The sequence below is a fragment of the Lissotriton vulgaris genome, chromosome 8, assembly GCF_964263255.1.
Source record: "Lissotriton vulgaris chromosome 8, aLisVul1.2, whole genome shotgun sequence".
Lineage (NCBI taxonomy): Eukaryota > Metazoa > Chordata > Amphibia > Caudata > Salamandridae > Lissotriton > Lissotriton vulgaris.
The window spans coordinates 28,641,690-28,663,059 of NC_141696.1; positions in this window are offsets into that span (position 1 = coordinate 28,641,690).

Here is a 21,370-nt window from a genome sequence, read left to right on the forward strand (position 1 = left end):
AACCTCGCTCACATCGTCAGGACCCCTGATTCTCCATGGGCAGTGGGCTGGCAGCCGAGCACTGCTGCTGTTAGCAGATAAAGTGACCTGGCCAAATCCTGGCAACACTGTGCCTGCGTGACAGCTGTGATGTCGCATTACCTACAATGTGGTTCGACCTGGTGTAGGCTGACAGGCCGGCCAGTTGTTGGTGGTGGCTGCAGCAGGTCATGTCCTGCTGGGCTACCAGCAGCTGGCTGTTCTCCCTGACAGCAGCGGCCATCTGGGCCACATTTTGGGCAGTTGCCTACAGCTGTGTTTGGATTGCTGCCAGGTGACGCGCCTGGGTATGGTGCACCGCCAGCATACGGCATTCAATGGCCAGGCCAGGACCAGGAAGATGGAGTGCCCTGCCCATGCCTGTTGAGGCCTGACGCTGCTTGCGCCTCAGTGGGCTGTAGTGTGTTCTTTCTCCAGCTGTGCGCCTCGCCTGCCTCCTACGCGCTGGTGGTGTGGCCTGTACCCCCGCTGTGGGTGTCTGTTGGGGTGTTGGCTGGACACCTGTGGCTGCAGGGGTGGCCCTGTCCACACGGGGTGGTGGTGGTGGAAGCACTGCAGGTGGCTGTGATGGACCGAGTTGTTGATTGGACTGGCCCTCACCCTCAGTGTCCTCCTGGTTCTCTGTGATGTGCAGGGCCTCGCTATCAGTGCTGGGTTGGTCGACAGCACCTGTGAAGTAAAAGAGTGAATGATTAATGTTATGTCTCATGCACATGTCACCACGGACAGACAGTTCAGGGAGTGGATCTCCACCTCCCTCGACTCTATCCTCCCCATAAAAACCCGTGAGGACAAAAACGGGAAAATAGGATCAGCCCCATGGTACAGCCCAGAACTTAGAACTCTTCGCAAAGATTGCAAAAAAGCGGAGCGACTGTGGAGAAAGGACTGGCTTCATGCCAGCAAGGACGCCTACCGTAGGTCAGTGAGAACCTATAAATCCGCCCTGAAGCTCGCTAAAGCTTCTTACTACAACGCCAGAATAAAAAATTCCACTAACTCAGCGAGAGAATCTTACCTCATCGCCAAAGAACTGCTGAAAATACCAGCGCCCCCCTCTTTGCACATACCCCCTCCTGACAGAAGTGATGAATTGGCAACCTACTTCGACTCCAAAATCGCCCGGATCCTAGCCTACCTCCCACCTCCCAGTCTATCTAACCACACGGACAATGAGGCAGCCACCAACCCTACAGGCAACACCCCACACCCACAGTTGTCCACATTTAGGGCAGTATCTCTGGACAATGTAGGAACAACTTTGGCCAAGATGAAAAGCGGCTCTCCCCTTGACCCCGCCCCCATCAGATTCCTGAAAACAGTGGCCCCTACCATAGTGCCCACTATCACGGAACTGATCAACATCTCGCTATCCCAAGGCTCTGTCCCTCCGAGCTGGAAGAGTGCTGTAGTCAAAGCTCTTCTTAAGAAACCTCAACTGCACCCCTCCGATCTGGCCAACTACAGGCCGATCTCGCTCCTCCCATGCATTAACAAGATGGCCGAGAAACTGGTCAATGTGCAACTGTCCCAGTTCCTCGAATCCAATAACCTTCTGCGTCGGTCCCAAACTGGATTCCGTCCCGGCCACGGCACGGACACCGCCCTCCTCGCTGTCATCGAGGAGGCAAGGTGCATTCTGGATTCAGGAGGATCAGTGGCTGTGATCCTCCTGGACCTCAGTGCAGCCTTTGATACGGTGAACCACCGTGTCCTACTCCACCGGTTGGCCGGGGGAGGAATCGCGGGCACCGCGCTCGCATGGATAGAATCTTTTCTATCAGGCCGCTCATTCCAGGTATGGGACGGCAACTCCCACTCAGCCCCTCTCCCCCTTTCTAGCAGAGTCCCCCAGGGGTCTTCGCTAAGCCCCACCTTGTTTAATGCATACATGGCCCCTCTTGAGGATGTTGTCGCCCCATTCGGTATAAAGATAGTGAGCTACGCGGACAACACGCAACTGGTCGTCTCACTCTCACACCTTGACAACCACCCAGACAATCTGTTGAACTGCCTCCAGGATATCCACCACTGGATGTGCGAGTCATCACTAAAGCTCAACGGATCGAAAACCGAAGTCATGCTCATGGGTAAGAAATGGACCACCATCCCCCCATCGGTCTGGCCAGACGTTTTCGGCGAGGTGCCCACCCCGAAAAAAGAAATCAAGACATTGGGAGTCTGGCTGGAACCTGAGCTGTCTATGAAGACCCAGGCAGCCAAAACAGCAGGAACCTGTTTCGGACTCATGCGATCCATCCGCAAGATCCTTCCACTACTTCCTCCCTTATCAAGGAAACTCCTGGTTCAAGGTCTGATCCTTGCTCGGCTAGACTATAGCAACGCCGTCTACCTCGGAGCCCCTGAATCTACCCTGGCAAGACTCCAGCGCACTCAAAATGCGGCTGCCCGGCTCCTCATGAGTCTCCCCTCCAGAGCCTCTGCCAGACCAGCGCTCAAGGCCCTACACTGGTTTCCAGTGCGTCAGAGGATAGAATTTAAGGCTCTGTGTACCTCCCACAAAATCCTCCACGGTCTAGGCCCTTCTATCCTGAAAGACATGGTCACCCCTACAAGGCCCCCAGACTCCTGCGCTCGGATAACGAACGCTTGGCCATAGTCCCTAGATTTAGGAAGGTACGCACCGGCGGTCGACGCTTCGCAGTAAAAGCGTCCTCAGGATGGAACTCACTCCCCCGCAGCCTGCGGCTGGAACCCTGCCACCTGCTCTTCCGTAAAAAATTGAAAACTTTTCTTTTCCCCAAATAGCACCACTTCCCCCCCCACCTCCCCCCCCCCCCCCGGTCTCCACAAGTTTTACAGCGCGGGGATGCCTCCGGGTCACCAGGCGCTCTATAAATCGCTAAATAAACTAAATACAATAAATAAACACGAGATGTTGATACATGCATGCAGGCTTGCTTTAACTGACTGGCTTTTGGAATTACTTTGATTTGACAGGTCTGGCTGTGTTGAGCTATCTGGGGAATTATGATTTCACTACAACTACCACAATGCAATGGGGCATTTCAGGTGTGCATGGCCTGCATTACTGGGGATGTCATATTGCTAGCTCAGGAGTCATGGGCATTGTTGGGGGACAGGGTCGCAGTCGCATGGCACTTACCTTCTGATTGGTGGCTGGGTCGGGACGAGTCCAGCTGGATTACCCCCACGCAGGCTTCTGGTGCGATGGTGTCCTCTATGAGGTCCTCCAATTGAGTGTTTGGTGTGGCAATAGGATCTCCTCCACCGGTGGCCAGTTGCTCCCCAATGCTCTTGGCAATGCGCTCCTTTGCACTACCTCTCAAGTCGTAACAGTGCTTCTTGAGGTCATCAATTGACCCCTGGCTCACCCGGACCGAATTTACTTTTGCGTGGATGCACAGCCAGATCCAGCACTTGTCTGCCTCTGGCACCCTCCGGGAGTCTTTGCCGAAGAGGCGTCCATGGTCCTTGCAGACCCCCTCAATCAAGTACTCGAGCTCTTGTTCAGAAAACTTGATTTTTCTCTTCCTCCCTTGCCCACTGCTCCCTGCTGCTTCCTGGGACATGTTGAGGATTTGTGCCTTGCTGGGGTGCTGCAAATTCAAAGGTTTGGAGCTCTTCAGAATGCTGCTTCCACTGTCTGGCTCAGTGTTCTGTTTGTGGGTAGGAAAAGCCTACTTCCTGGTTGTGATGTCATCAATAGGCTCGAAATGCGACTTCCCGTTTTTGCGATCTCACAGTTAGCGAAATCGCAAAATGCGATTTCCCTAATTGCGAGATCCAATTTCTACATGGAAAAATGCCGATTCTGGGAAATTTAAGCGATTGTGGGAAAATCGCAATTGGCAATTGCGGCCAATTGCGATTTGCTTTTTTCTATCGCATTTCTACATGAATGCCCTTCTGCGAATTTCAAATTGCGATTCGCTATTTCTCGCAAATTACTATTCTCAGAATGGCACTTTTATGAATCTGGGTGATAGTCTCCACGCTTGTCTCCAGGTAATGGCTCTGACTTTCTGCGCATTTAAAGCTGTTAGTTCTCGGTGTGTTGTGCAGACAGAAATATTCTGATCTTCTGGGATCCTGACATCCACCCATGGGTTTTGACACAATCCCAGATACATAAAGGTCTGAAGACCTGGGGGCATATTATCAACAAAGGGCGTTACATTATCGCCGCTTTTATCGACAGGAAACTGCCGATAAAGCGGCGATAATGGGTTTGATAATATGCTCTATTGAATTCCAATCGAAGCCCATGTTAAATGTCTTCACATCTAACATGGGCTTCGATTGGAATTCATAGAGCATATTATCAAGCCCATTATCGCCGCTTTATCGGCAGTTTCCTGCCGATAAAAGCGGCGATAATGTAACGCCCTTTGTTGATAATATGCCCCCTGGTATTATATTTGACTCATATTTAAAAAGAACTTGAGAATTCACTGAAGAAACAAAGGTTAAAGGGACAATATAGTTAGCTCACAATGTCACCTAAAATATTTAGGGGCAGAATTATGTCGGACTTGCGCCACTTTTAAGCCGTTGTTGCGTCACACAATGGCGGCGTAAACATGGCATCCCTGTGACCCATTTACAACGTGACGCATCTAGGCAGTTGCGTCACATTGTAAAGCCCTGCGCCACTTGTGGGAGTTCTGGCACAGGGTGGGCGTTCCGGGGCAGGTGCGCCTCGCAAAAGTGCCTGCGTGAAATCTACAAGATTTCACGCAGGCACTTTTACGCCAATGCTGCATCAAAACCCTGCGCCTGCTTGAAGCAGGCGTAAGGTTTGATGCAGCATTGGACAAATAGGACCCCCCAGAGCACTGCTGGAGCTGCGTCGCGCTTGCGACGCAACTCCAGCAATGCGCCGCCTTTACGGCACAGATGCGTCATGCATCTGTGCCGTTTTTGCCCCATGGTGCGCCGCATTGTAAATGCGGCGCACCGTGGCGGAGCTGTGGCCACAATAACTGGCGCATCCCTGGGGTTGCGCCAGTTATTGTAAATCTGCCGCATAATTTTAAATGAACAAAACCACTGAAATTCACCAGTTATAGGTGTCTCAAGTAACAATAATTCATATCCTAAAGTAACCCTTTACCATGCACTGCTTAAAAACTAACATATTACATCACTCATGACATGTTTGATGACTTAATTGATAAATTCACCGCAACATCTAAAATGACATAATTGACGACAAAGCAGTGTATTGTGGGGGCACAGGTTAGCCAGCAGCCAGGTATACAGCAGACAGTGTGCACTATTTACCCAGCAGCCAGCTACATAGTAGACATTCTTTTCCACGGGTCCAACTGCTGAACACATAGCAGCAAGGTGTCACTATTTAACTTTAAATGGCAGATATGTTTTACCATTAAGGCACTAGTAGATACCTAGGTAGGTAACAGATAGTCTGCATTATTTGGATGGTGGACAAATACAAATCAGAGGAGGTTTATTGGATGCCCCACTGTATAGCAGTGATTCTTTACCCTTGGTCCATCAGTCAAGAAATATCAGAGAAACCTTCTGATGCTATAGAATGGATCATATTTATCAACCAGTCAGGGTGAATTTTAGTTTTTTTTTCTACTTGGCTACTTGATCATTTGTACATGATCTCTGCTATTTTAACTGTTGGCCAGCCAGATGGAAGATATAAATTACCATTTTCCTAAAAAACATCCACCATGTAAAGTTTTTTCTATTTGCCTTGCCACCTACTAAAGGGATAGTTATTTTTTACATCAGCAGAATGGTACATAAGCTCTGCTTTGTAGTACACTATTGCATAAATATTGCATTTCTTTGCTATTTCCCCGCAGCTAGTCAAAAAATAGAGTGTGTCAGCTATTATACTGGTTGGTGGAGAACAGTGATCCTTCTTTGGTCTCTGCACAGCTATTCTCTAAATCTTTGCTATTTCACTATTATACAGCCAATGACCAAATTGTGCATAATTGCGGCAGATGGTGAAGTTTTTTTGCTATAAGCACTGCCAACAACTGAATTAGGGAGGATTCCTGCTATTTTGGCAACTGTCAGGATAATAGCTATTTGCATGGCCATTGACCAAACAGTGCATAATCTCTGTTTTTGTAATCAGCAGTCTGGTAAATAATCTTGTTTCTATGATAATCTGTTTTATTATGAAGTTTGTGATGTTTCTGTGCTTCTTGGGCAGTCTCTGGCCACATAATGCATAGTCTCTGCTATTTAGTCACTGATTGGATAAATACTTAGGTTATGTTGCTATTTACTCATCCTCAGGGAGCAGAGTGACATTTCTTGGCTATTTGGGTGGCCGCCGATCAAATGCTGCACAATCCCTGCTGTTTAGACATGGCCCTGGTTTATAGTGAATTGTTTTTGCTATTTACATAGCTAGTGGAAACTTAGTGTATAATCTCTGCTATTTAGCCAGCAGCAAAGCACATTCACTGTTTAGCAAGGGGCCACCACCATTCCACAAACAGCTGTGCCAGGCCATATCTCAATGCCTCTTACACACTGAAGAAGACATGATCTCTGGATCTTTTCCAAAATGAAATGAACACTGTTCTTAACACACACATTAACCACCTTAATAGAAAGCTTTCAAACTGAAGTCTAATTCTGCTTCACCTGACCCGCTCTCTTATAAAGAGACAATGAAGCATCTCTTCAGAATTTTAGCAAAGTAACGTTCTTGTGGGTTTCAAAGCAAATCTTTCCTTTTTTCATAACATGACCTTCGATCCTTCAGTGCACTATGAAATTATAATTCTTCTCCAGTGACATTTTAAAATGTGATTCAAATTTAGATGCATTCTCTGAATACTCAAAAGTGGGACTACAGTCACAGAAGTTTGCTAAAACATTGAAAAAATAGAAATACTGCAAAGTTTTATATCCTTGGATTTAAATAACTGCCATGTTTCATGTGGGTATGAGCAGATGTGGTTCCTAAGCTCCCTGTGCCACTGGATCCAAGCCATTCCTGACAAATAAGCCCTAATAAGGGTGAAACTGGTGCTGGGCTGCTTGTTTTCAGGTTCCAGGAAGACCTGACTTGGCAGTTCAGGCTGGCCTGTTCCCATGAAGAGCAGGGTCAAGCTGATTTGCCTATGGCTGAGTCCAGGTGTGGGGTTACGGTCAGCCAAAAACAATGGATTGGGATCCGGTGCGAGCATTTGCCTCTGGCTAAGATGAATACAAGCATTCTCTCCATCCCTTTTGTGTCTACTTTTTCAATGTCAAGTAGCCCAGAGCATCACTTTGTGCAGATGATGTATTGCTATCATTTGTGAAAAAAAGACACATCGGTGCCATCCCTGCTAACTGAATTTTCCACATTATCTGGTCACAGGATAATTGGAGTAAAAGTGATGAACCACCATGTCAAGGATCACAGGATAAGGTATTCATTAATGATTTCACCTTCCAGTGAAAACAAGATGGACCAACATGCCTAGGTGTCCTCATCAACAGAGACCTTGAACCCATGATTGAAGGCATGCCGACTCCTCTGATACCTAAAGCAAAACTAGGATCATGCTCAGTGGCAGAAGGGCACAGGCAGTGAAAATGTTAGTGGCTCCATTAGAATGCTACCTGTGTGCATGCCAAAGAAATTGCATTCTGTTATTTGTATGGGGAATGTAAAGCATGGAAGAAGCACCTACAAATTACAGGCAAACAAGGATTCAGGAGTCCTCTGATGATCCCATATGGATTCCTACTGCGGGCACATCTGCCTTTATAGGTAAGTGACATACGCTTCCAAGATATCAGCATGCCCCTCTCTGGGTTCACCTAGGGAGGGAAATATACATCCTACGGGCTCCTTACATGTCTATATTGTAAACTCTGTTTACTATTATGAATGACCCAATTATCCGCTCTACCCTCAGGCTTAGAAAACTAAGGCTTCAATTCAACCCCTTCATCCATGATGGTGCTCCCAAATGGGGGAACTCTGTGTTTAGGTAGGTAGGAAAGGTGTACATAAGGAAACGTGGAAAAGGCTTGGTGTGGACACACTAGAGAAGTTTCTTGTATCTGGAACATTTAAGGTCTTTGCAGCTCTGAGAATGGAATTTGGCCTAGAAGAAACCATGTCTGGGAATATAACCAAAGTGGATCCTGTCTCAAAAGTATGTTCTCTAATACCTCCATAGATCTGCCCTCTTCCACAATAGTGGAACACTTGTCAAGATGGGACAACCACAGGGGAGTTGTGTCGGGCATACATAGTACTGTCATAGCTAGCACCTTGCTGGACCTTTTGAGGACTCACTATTTTTGATGTAATGGGTTATACTACGCCACAAATATTTGAAGGAAGACCATTTAGAGATTTTAGTATCCCACAAATCAGGTTTAAGAGAAGGAAGTCTAAAATGTAGGTACTTTAAAACACTTAAACACTATCACTGGACAACAGCCATGCTTAAACAGACTGGCCTTCTCAGATACCTCTTATGTTGGTAATGCCAACAGACTGACGGTACTATTCTGCTTGTGCTCTGGCCCTGTCCCATCCTAGTCACATGCTGGATGAAAATATAGAGAACACTATGTTAAAATGGTGATCTTGTTCTCATCCCTTCCCCAGGCTAGAAGTTCTACAGCATACAACTGGCCTTCAGAAGATCTCTTGTCATTTGAAGAGAAGGTGAGCAACCTGACTGACCACAACCTATGCCACTGTGATGTCCTGATATACCATCTCACAACAAATAGGTAACTAAAAGAAATTGATGACATCCTACAATAAGTTCATTTATGAAATGAGAACCAGAAGTGTTCCTCCAAATCGACTGCTCTTCCTACATGACAATGATCAACAGAATGATGCCTTTTTCATCCTCCTTCTCACACCTCCTTGCTTCCATACAACCTAGACATTCTAAGCTTCCACAATCAAGCAACAAGGCAGGTGGTGAGTGGACCCTAATCAGGGTACCTTCTCCTGTGATTGTTTCCTAGTCTCAAGGGGGAAATTAGAGTTTGGCGGTTTAAAGTAAGTAATTCTTTAGCAAGAGCTGGAGCTCATGTGAATAAATGAGGAATAAAGGAACACCCACTACAGGGTGTGCCAGGAACACAAAGGTGAATACATATAATAGAGGAAACCTCTATAGAAATGAGAAACTTCACACGCAGAAAGTTTAACAATTCTAGTTGTTTCACTATACTATTAGAGTAATTTGGGAGAAATAAAACACCTTTTTCATTATCAAAAACATTTTAGTGTAACACAAACTCTTTGAAGATGATAATACCTATGTAAATTACAAATATCTTTTTTGCTCCATTTCATGTTTATAGACAAGTCTTGGTTATAATTTTGATATTCATGAAATATGTCTGATGTACTTTTCACTGCTTGAAATGAGAATGAAAGCATGTGTGTGCATCTGAACCTACATGTATTCTCGATAGGCCCAAAGTCTGATAAATATCCCAGAATAGCATTTATTTAAAACCCTGGTTAGGGCCCTTTTCCTGCTACTCATGAGAAGTGCACCAGACTCCTATGTTACTGGTATCAAGTGCAGAACCAAGAGTTTATGATTTAAATGAACTTGGCAAGAGAAGGGATTATAAAATCTCATGTGATTCTGTTGCAGGCCATATTGTACTCATGTCAGATTGGTGCTATTGGTTCTGACAGGTCGGGTCGGTAGGACCTGCCTTGGGGAAATATATGAAAAAAGTTAAGGTGTTCCTCAACTGCACAGAGTAAGTTCTAAGAATATAAGTCCTCAATATTAAATACGTCTGAAACAGTTAGTGTTTAAAAAAGTAAGCGCTGCATGTTTAAGGAGGTGTTGTATAGTATGAATTAAGTGATTTTATTAATTTAATTGTTATAATACTCCGATTTAAAAATGATAGTAAATTGTATGTATACCAAGAAGTAATATGTTTATTGATACCGCTGTGCTATGTATCTGTTGCTGTTTTTATTTTATCCTTTTTAGTAAGACAAGAGGAAAATTGTACTTTTATGGTTGTAACAAACCAAATAAAGTTTGTTTTGACTGACTGACAGTGGGGATCCATTGATTCCAATAATGAATCAGTGGGCGGTCTAAAGAAGTCAAAAGGTTAACAAACACTGCTTTAGAGGATAACATTTTTAAAGGTGTATGAATTGGTTTCGCTTGGTGATATCACTTACTGTTATTCCTTATATAGGAATAAAAGTTTGAAAATGATCACATAATATCTGGAGGTACTGTCCTGTAATACTTTCCGTGATAAACTATTCTTACAAGCTATCTTTCAGGATGGCTTTATACAGACTCTGAAATCCAGGTAATATCCTCACAGGATATCTCCTGTACTGTTAACTATATACTGTAATGAACTTAGCTGGACACCACATCTGTTAAGCGTTTTTTACTTTATATCGAGGAAGATCTTTGCTCTGCCATTTATAATAATTGAGTTCATGACTCCTTTGCCTTTTTGCACATTGTCACTTTAATTGTATCTGTATGAATTTGAAGTGTGCTTTTATTTAGCTTTTAACAGTATACTAATTTTAGATACTTTTAATCAAATCGTACCTTCCACCAGAAGAACTTGCACCTCTCTGGGCGGGTAACAGGGATGGCTTACTCTGCAGCACTTCCACTTGTCCAGGAAGTACTCAGGTGTGGGTCTCCGGTCCAGATGCTGAGCCATAAGGGAGATAATAACACGGCTGCAGAGCGGCTGCGCAGCGGGCGCGCCAATGGTGCGCCAAGCCCATCTGCACCTGTCCGGTTCTGGCCCGTGCTTAGTTCCAGGCACTCTGCCAGTTTTAGCCCCTACTCTGTATCTAGGTTCATCTATACTGGGGTTTAGCTATGAGATTTCAACATTAGTAGTAAGTGCTGTCAGAAATCTAGTCCTAGCATTTATTCGCCTGTGGTACCTTTCCAGTGCCCTGACTTAAGCTTCTTTATCTGCCCCACTAAACCACAATTGGTGTCACCTAGTTAAATTGTACCCCGAATGGGTTATGTGAGATGAGGACAGTTCTAGGTCCTTTAATCAATGCATGCTCCATTTGCAAACATGCAGACGAGTTTGCTATGTTTATTGAGGCACATGCTGTTGACCTAGCCTTCATTACTGAAACATGGGGGAGGCCTCCTCAGACCCAGACTTAGCAATGGCTGTCCGCGCTGGGTATACAATGTTTAAACAAGATCGGGTGGATAAAAGGGGAGGGGGCTGGGCATAATATTTTGAAGTATGTGGAAAGGGACTTTCTTCTCCCAAAGTAATGGGACAACTCTGGAATCCTTACTGTTTAAAATTTCAATAGACAACCATTAAACTTTCAACAGCATTTTAGTCTAACGTCCTCTTGGTCCCCGGGCAGATCTTTTAAATACCATTGGCCGATCCTTGGATGTAATATCCCAGTCGTCAGACTTTACACTTTTGGGTGACTTCAACCTTCACCTTGAAGACCCATCAGACAGAGACGCAGTACATTTATTGATATTACAAACAGCCTAGGCCTCGCCCAGCAGGTGACTGGCAGTACGCACTCTGGGGGACACCTGCTTGATGGACTGTTCTCAAATAATACGCTCATCTGCTCAGATCATAATTCTGTTATGCTCTGTCCTTCCAAAACCCTCAGGCAGAGAAACTGGAAAACAATCAGCCTAGAAGGGTCCGGCCTTGGAACAAGATTGTAATTGAAACTCTTGAAACCCTGACTCAGAATCAACCCAACATTCTAAAATATCAGAATGCGGCAGCCATTGCCTTCGAGGAATGGCTCAGGAGTTCAATTCAACAGGTGTTACCGGTTAAACTCATTACTAGCCATAGGTCAAGACACACTGAACCCTGGTACTCCGAACATCTCAGACTTCTAAAACAAAAATGTTGCCGCCCTGAAAGGAAGTGGAGATCATACTATGAAACTAAAGACAGTACTGCCTATACACAAGCTTTGCTTGGTTATAAAAAATCTGTGTATGAGGAGAATACTCGTTATTTTACTGCAGCTATAACAACTGCAAAAAACTCCTCAAAATAACTTTTTTCCATAGTAAAAAAGTTAGCTAAATGCCCCGAAGTGATAGACTCACCAATAAGCCTGATCTTCTGTAACTCATTAGCCACGTTCTTTCAAGATAAATTGAACGCAGTTTATAGTGGCTTTTTCCTGTGTTTTCCAGTGTGGAATGGGAAATTTCCTCAGCTACCCCAGACATCAGTGACCCCCTGAATTATCATTTTTTTCCTTCACGAGGTCATTCATCTCCTTTTGTCCACTAAATCTGGCTCCCCATTGAGTTCATGTCCCACAAAATCTTCCACCTTCTACCGGAAGTATTTGCTTCTCATCTGTCTCCTAATTTCAACCAAATGTTTTCCTCAGGTATACTCCCAACCAACCGGAAACTGGCGTCTGTTCTCCCCTCCTAAAGAAAACAAATCTAGATGGGGCTGTACCAATAATTGTTGCCCAATCTCCAGACTCCCCCTGCCCGCAAAAATGGTTGAAAAAGCCTTGAATGTTGTTAAATCAGACTACATGGAGAAGCAGGCCTTTCTGGATGCCGCTCAGCTTGGCTTTAGAAAGCACCATAGCCCGAATTGGCACTGATTTCAGTGTCTGAACGGATTAGGCAGACAGTCGATGGAGGGGGCAATGCACCAATTGTGCTGCTTGACCTCTCTGCCGTATTCAATGCGGTTAATCATGAAAAATTGTTGGAAGTCCTGGAGAGGATTGATATTAAAAGAAACATTTTTGCTTTACTTAGTTCAAACCTGTCTGATTGGGAACAGTTTGCGGCTCTTTCGGAATTCAAGTCGCCAAACTTTACATTGCCATATGGAGTACCACAGGGATCTTGATTGAGCCCGGGCCTTTTTAACATTTACGGTTCCCCCCTGGGGAGGCTATTCGGATCTCTGGGTTTCTCTGCTATCTCTATGCTGATGATACCCAGATTCTGGTTTCAGTGACAGGCTCACCTTCAGACACAGCAGCACAGTTCCATACCTGTCCCCGCCAGTTGGGGGACTGGATGGCCACTAATTGTCTGAAACTGAATTCAAGTAAAACCGAAGTCCTCCTCTTTGGCAGCCACACTAATTTCTGGTCCCTTGCTTTATGGTCTACGGAGCTGGGCATGTTACCTATTCAAACAAATACGGTACAGAATTTGGGAGTCACGTTTGACACCATTCTTTCCTTTGAAGGCCATGTAAACCAGGTCATATCCATATATTTCTACACACTAAAATTACTTAGAAAGATCCTTCTATTTAGTCCGGTAAATCTGCGGAAGTTAGTGGTCTTGGCTCTTGTCTCATCTAGAGCCGTTTATTGCAACGGTCTTTTCATTAACCTTCAGATAAAATGCTTGACTAAATTAGCAGGTTGTGCAAAATTCTGTAGCACGTGTATTGCTGAGCATTCCTAAACATCAATCTGCTTCCTCAGCGCTCAAAGGGTTACACTGGTTACCAGTGAAGAGACAGATTGATTTTAAGGCTCTATGTATATCTTTTAAAGCAACTCTTGACACAGGACCTGCCTTTTTTTAAACAGAATTTACAGCCATACATCCCTGCTCGCCATCTTCACTCAGCTCATGCTCACAATCTGGTAGTCCCTAGGTTCAAAAAGAGTTCCTGGGATGGAAGAAGCTTTCTGTTTGGTATGACCAGACTCTGGAACTCGCTTCCACTGAAGTTAAAAGATGAAACACACTTGTTGGCCTTCAGGAAGGTGTTAAAGACGTGGTTTTGCAATCTCTGATGTGGTTTTAAGACTGCCAAGCATTTCCCGTTTGATGAGCTAGCCCCTTGACACTGTTGGGTGAATGTTTTGCGCTTTATACATTTCTTTTTCATTTCATTTCATCCCCTCATGGGATATCCACTTTGATATTTCTATACAAACTATATTACACTGTTCTTACCCATCATGCGGTGCAGCACCTTTAAACGATGCTTATCCTTCACAGGATATCAGCTGTGACATCTCTAAACTTATCTCACCATTATCGGCTGTGACTTTTCTATACAGACTGTAATAAACTGTCCTTACCACTCACAGGATATTAGCTGTGACACTTCTATACATACTGTAATGAACTGTCATCCCTTCACAGGATATCAGCTGTGACACTCCTAAATACACTGTAATTAATTGATCTGTCACCATCACAAGAGATCAGTTGTGACACTTCTATACATGCTGTAATAAACTGTTTCTACCCCTCACATGATAGCAGCTGTGACACTTCTAAACATACTGTCAAAAACAGTTCTTACTCCTCACAGCATATTTGCATCTGTGAGACTCCTATACACACTGTAATAAACTGTTCTTACCCCTCACAGGATATCGGCTGTGGCTCCTCTTTAAATGTGGCCTCCGTGGATGAATATTCAGAGTGAACGATGAATGCTCCTCCTAAAATCATATCTCCTTCTTTGGTGTAGGCATTCTGCTTCCATGCCTGGAGTCTGCATGCTGGTTGCAGAGCTTTGCTTCTGACAAAGGCTAGAAGCAGAAACATTGAACGTAAACAGAGACCCATTGATGTGGTGACTGCTTCCGTCTCTGCAAAGTTCCCAAAGAAAGAGAGTATCAGAAGATCAAACCTCTTGAGCTGCAATTATTATGATTGACAGGGAAGTCTTTTACAGATCCTTTGAGCACACAGTGCTGCAGTACAAACTCACCAAAGGGGTGGCAGACCTCAGTATCACAGTGATAGTTGCACAGAAATTAAGCTATTTGTGCTGCCGTTCCTGATATCAAACTCTTAGCGGTGACTCTGAATGTCACAATCCATAATATTTATAGGTAGAGACAAGAGGATCTGACCTCCAGTCCTACAGGAAAATGCAGAAAGCTATAATTTGAACCCTATTATTTGAAAAGAGTGCAGCCTGACAATTATCAATTTTCCATCGCAAGGGAATAGTAGCATTTCTAATAATACACTTATGTATTTAATTATAATGATAAAACCAGCTTACTATGATAGCATTTTGAAGGTAGTATTTTACTATTAGATGAACACCTGTTCTGCCACAGCTCCAAAGTATAGGAAGAAAATAACATTCGATTATACAGATGTGTTTACACAATGACCAAAGTTGCTGCACTGCATGTGTGTAAGGGAGTCCAGAGTTAACATCATATCCAAAAAGATATAGGGGCATATTACCAAGGAATAGCGATATTTATCGCAAAATGCGCTTAGTGCATGTTTTTTTTTATTGCTGCCTATCGCTGGATACGTTAGCGGAGAAAACATGCTGTTAGCAACGTTTTTCTACATTGTGCTAAAATATCCAGCGATAGCGGCAAAATGCGTGAAGATCGCTGAGAATACAGCGATATTCAGGCATTGGCGACGAAATGCTCTTAGCCATGTTATAAACCTCCCATTGGATAACATGGCTAAGAACTGGTCTGGGCAGGTGTTAGTATTTGGAGATATTTGCTCTTAGCACGAATATTTCCATCGCTGCGCCTGCCTTGCTTTCAGTCGCTAACTGGTTGGGTACGCCCACTTTGCATGTCAATAGCGATAAACATCGCTGACACGCAAAGCGGGCCCCTAACCGCTCGCTATTGCCTAAAAGCTGTCGCTAACATCAGTTAGCGACAGCTTACTAATAGGGCGATAGAATTATCGCCGCTTAGCGGCTGAAAAGGGCCGCTAAAGCAGCAATAATTGCCTATCGCCCTGCTTGATAATATGCCCCTTGATTCTGCTGCTCTGATGCACTTCCCATATGCATGTTACGGTGCCTTGTGATGGCTAGCTTAGGTCTTGTACTGGAAGAGTACCATTCAAGTACAAAATACTGTGCTTGGACGTAGTTTAAAACTAATGGGAGGTAAAAGTCCCCTGCATTGTAACAGACAGGCACCACTACCCTGAGTGCCCCAGTTGCATGGAAACCTGAATTATTGGTACTGACTTTTTGTTGTAGGAGAACATGGATCATGCATGTGCACTACGACCTAGGCCTGTCTCAGTCTTGTGGCCTGTTTAAACCGGGAGAGGCACGCCAAGCGTTACCCTCAAGAAGGAATAGGGCTACTGCCTTTACCTGGAGATAAGACACAAACATGGTAGTGGCAGCGTACCTGCTTTTGTTGAAAAGATTCAGTAATGTTAACAGGCCTTTTTACTAGTGCTACTGGCGTGGGTCCTACTGGTCCACTCGAGTAAAATTCTGTGGCTGTGTACTTAACTCATCTTTGGCTTACATGGATTTCGTGCAATTCTGGACAGCATGTGATACTTGTGTATTGGTGCTGTGTGGCATGTGTGTGCCTGTGGACGGTACATTATTTGGACTGTGGTGAGTTCCGGTTTGGAAGTGCTGGGCCTAGAGAGGCTGGAGATGTGAAGACTGCATCATCCAGAAAAGTGATGGGTATTACTGACATTCCTGAGACCTGGGGTGGAGCACACACTCTGAAATGAGAGCAAATAGCCTCTATGCAACATCAAAGGTTACTGGTCAGTGATACCTGAGCTTATTGTCAGGAAGATGGTGGGACTGATAAAGTTGGTATTACAGTAATCATGATAGAGAGGAAGGCCTTATATGAATCTTTATGGGGAACTTTCCAGAGGAGGGTGAGATTCAGGTGTGATCCCCAGCTCATTCCTTGGCCTATGTTGTGGATCACATAGAATTATAGCCATTCCTGCTGAGGCAGTCTGTCCCTTTGACAAAGGGCAGTGCCTAGGAGGGAGCACTTCAACGGGGCTGAAACCACCAAAATGAATTCCAAAGGCCAGACACTAAATTCCATATGTGCCTGTATTTGAGCTATAAAGGTGATAGCAGGAGCCCCGCACTTGCTGAACAGCACTTTCTGATCAGGAGAGAGAAAATTGTGAAGACCTCTTGCTGCTAGAATAGGGGCTGGGGACTAAGCTCTGCTAGCCTCCCTGCTGGGTGAGGAGCTTTTACTCAGGAACTCAAGACTATTTGCCCTGAGATTGAATGGACCAGCGTTCCGCTTGCCTGGCAAGATGGAACCTTCTGCAAAGAGGAGATGTACCTAGAATTAGCTTGTCTGCAAGAAAAGAGTACTCTGTGAGAAGGCGTTAAATTGCACTTCATGCATTAGTTATCTCCATAATTGAATACCGCTGCTGAACCCTATCTGGCCTACCAAAGACTTTGACGGCCCCGCTAAAAGCTTTCCTCAATGCAGCAGCTAGACTCTTATCTGGATCAAAAACTTTGACCACATTTCACCACATCTGAAGGCCTTGAACTGGCTTCCTCTTGAATGCTGAATCCAAGCTAGCCTGCATTACTCAAAAAGCCTTGTACACAAACATCCCAAAGTAGCTCACCCAGAAAATTGCGATATCTGGGAGAACCAGAAATTTGCGGTCTGCCAGAGACCATGTGCTCCAGCCACCCCACTTCCACAATGTTAAAACATATAACCGAGCGGGTTCTGGGGCCGCACCAAGAATCTGGAAGTCGCTACCTCCGTCCATCAGAAGAATTCCTACTTTGTCGCATTTCAAAAAGAAGCAAAAACCTTCCTAATGAGCAAATTCCTCCAATAACTCTCCTTTATTGCGCATTCCACCTTTTCATGGCCTATGTTTCTGTGCTTAATCTCCTGTATTGCTTGAACCTCTCCATTTATCAGTCAGTCAGTCAGTCAAAGAATCTTTATTCGATTTAGTTAAAAATCATACAAAGAGAATTAAAACGTTTTTATACAATTGAAACACACAAATATCTTTTTCTATGATCAGAAAAGAAACCACAAAACATAACAAAATGCAGGGTATCTTGAACAGAAAAATTATCACAAGTACAGGGCGGTGCTGACTCTGGTTTCACCCATGTGTTAAAACTACCTAAATAAAAATGTATACGGTTAAATCTGAATTTAGTCAAAAGAAACCTATGAAATGGCCTGGTGACAAAACATAAATAAGGTTCTAGTGCGATGGAGATCACTAACAAATAATGTCATCTCACTGCTGGCTTCTGCAGTTCCCTTTCCTCACGACACACTCTTGTCCTTATCATAAACTGTTTTTTAACAATATCTACATCCTGTTTCTTGATGCCAGAGGGGTATGTAAAGAGATCCGGGCGGCCCAATTCCGTAAAGGACTTCTTCAGGGAGGCCATCCACGGTACTCTACTACGATGATCCAACGACATGACATCATTCATTATCCTGTGATTAAGAAATAGTTCTTTATTGAGCCATGTCTTTAGCCAATAAATTAAAGGCGCTAAATTTAACCTATCACAAACGTGATCCAGACCCACTTCTGCATGTATGGAAAAGGTTGGTGTCGACTGGGGGACAGACAAAAGGGAAAGTAAGAATATATTTTTCGCCTTTTGGATAGGTTCCACACATACATAACCCAATAATGGTGCGCCGTACATTGCCAGTGAAAAACATTTACTGTTGTAAACCTTTAAAAGGGCTTCCATCGGTCTAGAGCCCAGCCTTTTTGCAAAACCCAAGAGGGCCGCTGATGTCCTGGTCACCGCCAGGCTTTTGGCCCTTACCTGTGAACCCCAGGTACTCTGTCATCAAAAAGCATCCCAGGTAGGGAAAGGCCGAAACACTAGTAACAACTTCCCCCTTACATTTAAAAGTTTTTGCTAGGGCCTTTTTCCTGTGGTGTCCAACAACCATAGTGTGTGACTTGTTCGAGTTAACCTTCAAGTCTAGTTGGTCCATGAAGGTACCAAAGGCACCCAGGAGCCGCTGGAGACAGACGCCGGTGCGGGCTATCAACACTGCATCGTCCGCGTATAGGAGAGCAGGGATCTTACCTTCTCCTACACGCGGAACGTCTCCGACCACTGCCTCCAGGTAACTATCTAGACCATTGATATAAATTGTAAAAAGCAGGGGGGCCAGTATGCAGCCTGCCTGACCCCTCGCATGGAGTTAAAACGGGACGTGCACCTACCCTCTTTGGTGACCCGCACAACTGCAAATAGCTCTTGATGGAGTGTAGCCATAACCCTAACCAGTGTCTCATCGATCCCAATCCTCAAAAGGATGTCCCACAACTTAGACCTGTTCACCAAGCCGAAGGCCGTGGAGTGGTCCATAAACGCTAGGTATAGTGACCCCCTCCTTGGCCACCGTATACTTTGAGATCATCAGGTGTAAGTTGGAGCACTGCTCTATTGTTCCTCTCCATTTTTCAATTGTTCCCCTTGTTTTATTACTGACATGTCACTTGCTGATTTTGGTTCTGTACTGTTTATTGTATATAGCTCTGACGTTTGCCCTACTGTAGTCAAATCTCTAACCCCATCCTTGTATTCTGCCTATGCATATACTGTACACACGTGTTTATCTCTGTAAAGTGCTCGGATACATTAACGGGTCATATTCGCAGTATACAAAACCTCAAATAAAATAATATAAAGGAGAGTGCCTGGAGTCTACTGTAGTGTAGTTCCTATTTTCCCAATAGGCTCGGTGCATTGGAATAACATAAATGATAGTTTAGACATAGGACTGAGGTCGACTAGGTCTCTATTGAATATGTTAGACTTAATTTAGGTTTGCCAGCTAGCTCAGAGGTCACTAGAAACTTTCTGGAATGAAAAGGGAGGAGTGAACTTCCCTGATTAGACAAGAAGGGATTCAGATTCTGACAACCGCATAAACATGACAACTTTGCTCCCCCAGAATAAGGAGTATATCTCTAGAGTCGTGTGAAAACAATAGATAGCTATTTCACTCAGTCAGTTGTGCATACTTAGTTTCACCAGAGTGCAGAGAAATAGAGACACGGGCGTTTTCAATAAAAAGGTGTTATTTATTGAACAGTCTTCTTTCTCATGCAAGAGAAATGAATTGCTATGATCGCAATACTTGTTATAAAGTAAAGTGCGTACAGTAGTAGGAGTATTATGAAATAATACTGTAAAAGCATTGATATGGCTTCTGAGCCATATGATACTTAAAAGGTATAAAATATATACAGTTACATACGAAGATAAAAGCTTGACTAAACGTACTCAACTGGTGCTTCTAAATACGCCTACCCCGGTGTACCTAACCAAGCCTAGTACATGGGAAGGAGTAGATGGGCTGCAGTTTAAGTTAAGTTAGTTTTTTGCCAAGTATCGGACCCAAGAATTCTCTAAGGATCTAATCAGTTCCGTACCTTGGTTTTCAGAATGGAGGAGGTCTTGTATCTCGCTCTCAGGACTCGATCTCCCAGTGACCCGCAAGGGTGACTGGAAACACCGGAGCTCATTTTCTCGGCAGGAGAAAAAGACAGCGTCTTTCTCAATGTGTCAAATGGGAGGGACGGCTACCTTCGGCACTCACATCAGCTGGGCTTCACATAAGTAGATAGCCGCTCTGCTCCACACCACCGTGTGTTGCTTAAGGCAAACGTTGGTATATTTATACCTGGAAGGTGCTGTGTTTGACGTAAGGTTGGACATAAGACTTCAATTAAAGATGTCACTAAGAACTGACTGTTCTTTCAGTGCTTGCAGGAGTTCTAAGACAAATCAAAACAAAAGCACGGGGACTTCCCAAGTTGCTGGAGGTTTGGTATGTTGTAAGAACTCGTTATGCTTTCTAGGAGTCTAAGGAAGTAGCCTTGCCGCATTTGGTTTGCATTGGCTTATTATTAAATATGAAATATTTAATTAGGGTCCTAGATAAAACACAACACTACCTTGCTGTCAAGACCACAGAGCCTTCTAAGGAGGAGAGTGCCGGGAGCGAGCAAGGCCCAGTGGGGATTTAGTTCAGTGCATCCCAGTGAGCGAATTTTGAGATGCCCTGCCAATTCCGGAACATTGCTTGAGTTTGTTCCATCTCACTGATTCTGCGAAAGATAGAGCTCTTGCCCTTGGATTTTTTACTATTTCGCAGAGCTTTGCGTAGCACAACTATGCAAATTCCGCCCACTCCTAGAGAATATCCACCCTGGCAAGTGCAACTATGGACAGAGAAATACATTGTTTAACTTTAATAAATTGTAGGTATATATATATGGGTCAGTATGTCACCTGAAGTAAGAAACAAAGACAAGATTTAATATGCATTATAAGAAGTGTATTGCAATATGCCTAAATTGATGATCCTGGTCACGAAGTGGCACCAAAATATGCCCTCCACACCCAGTTCAAACAAGGGCTTATAATGTATGCACATTCTGTAGTAATAGGTCTCGGAGAATACCAGTCATTTAACAAAATGACATATGGTTACTTAGTACCCCTGTTAACCTAGACGATACATCGAAACAGTTCTAAAAGGCCCTTTATAGGTCACACATAATCAGGCAAGGAATAAACAGAG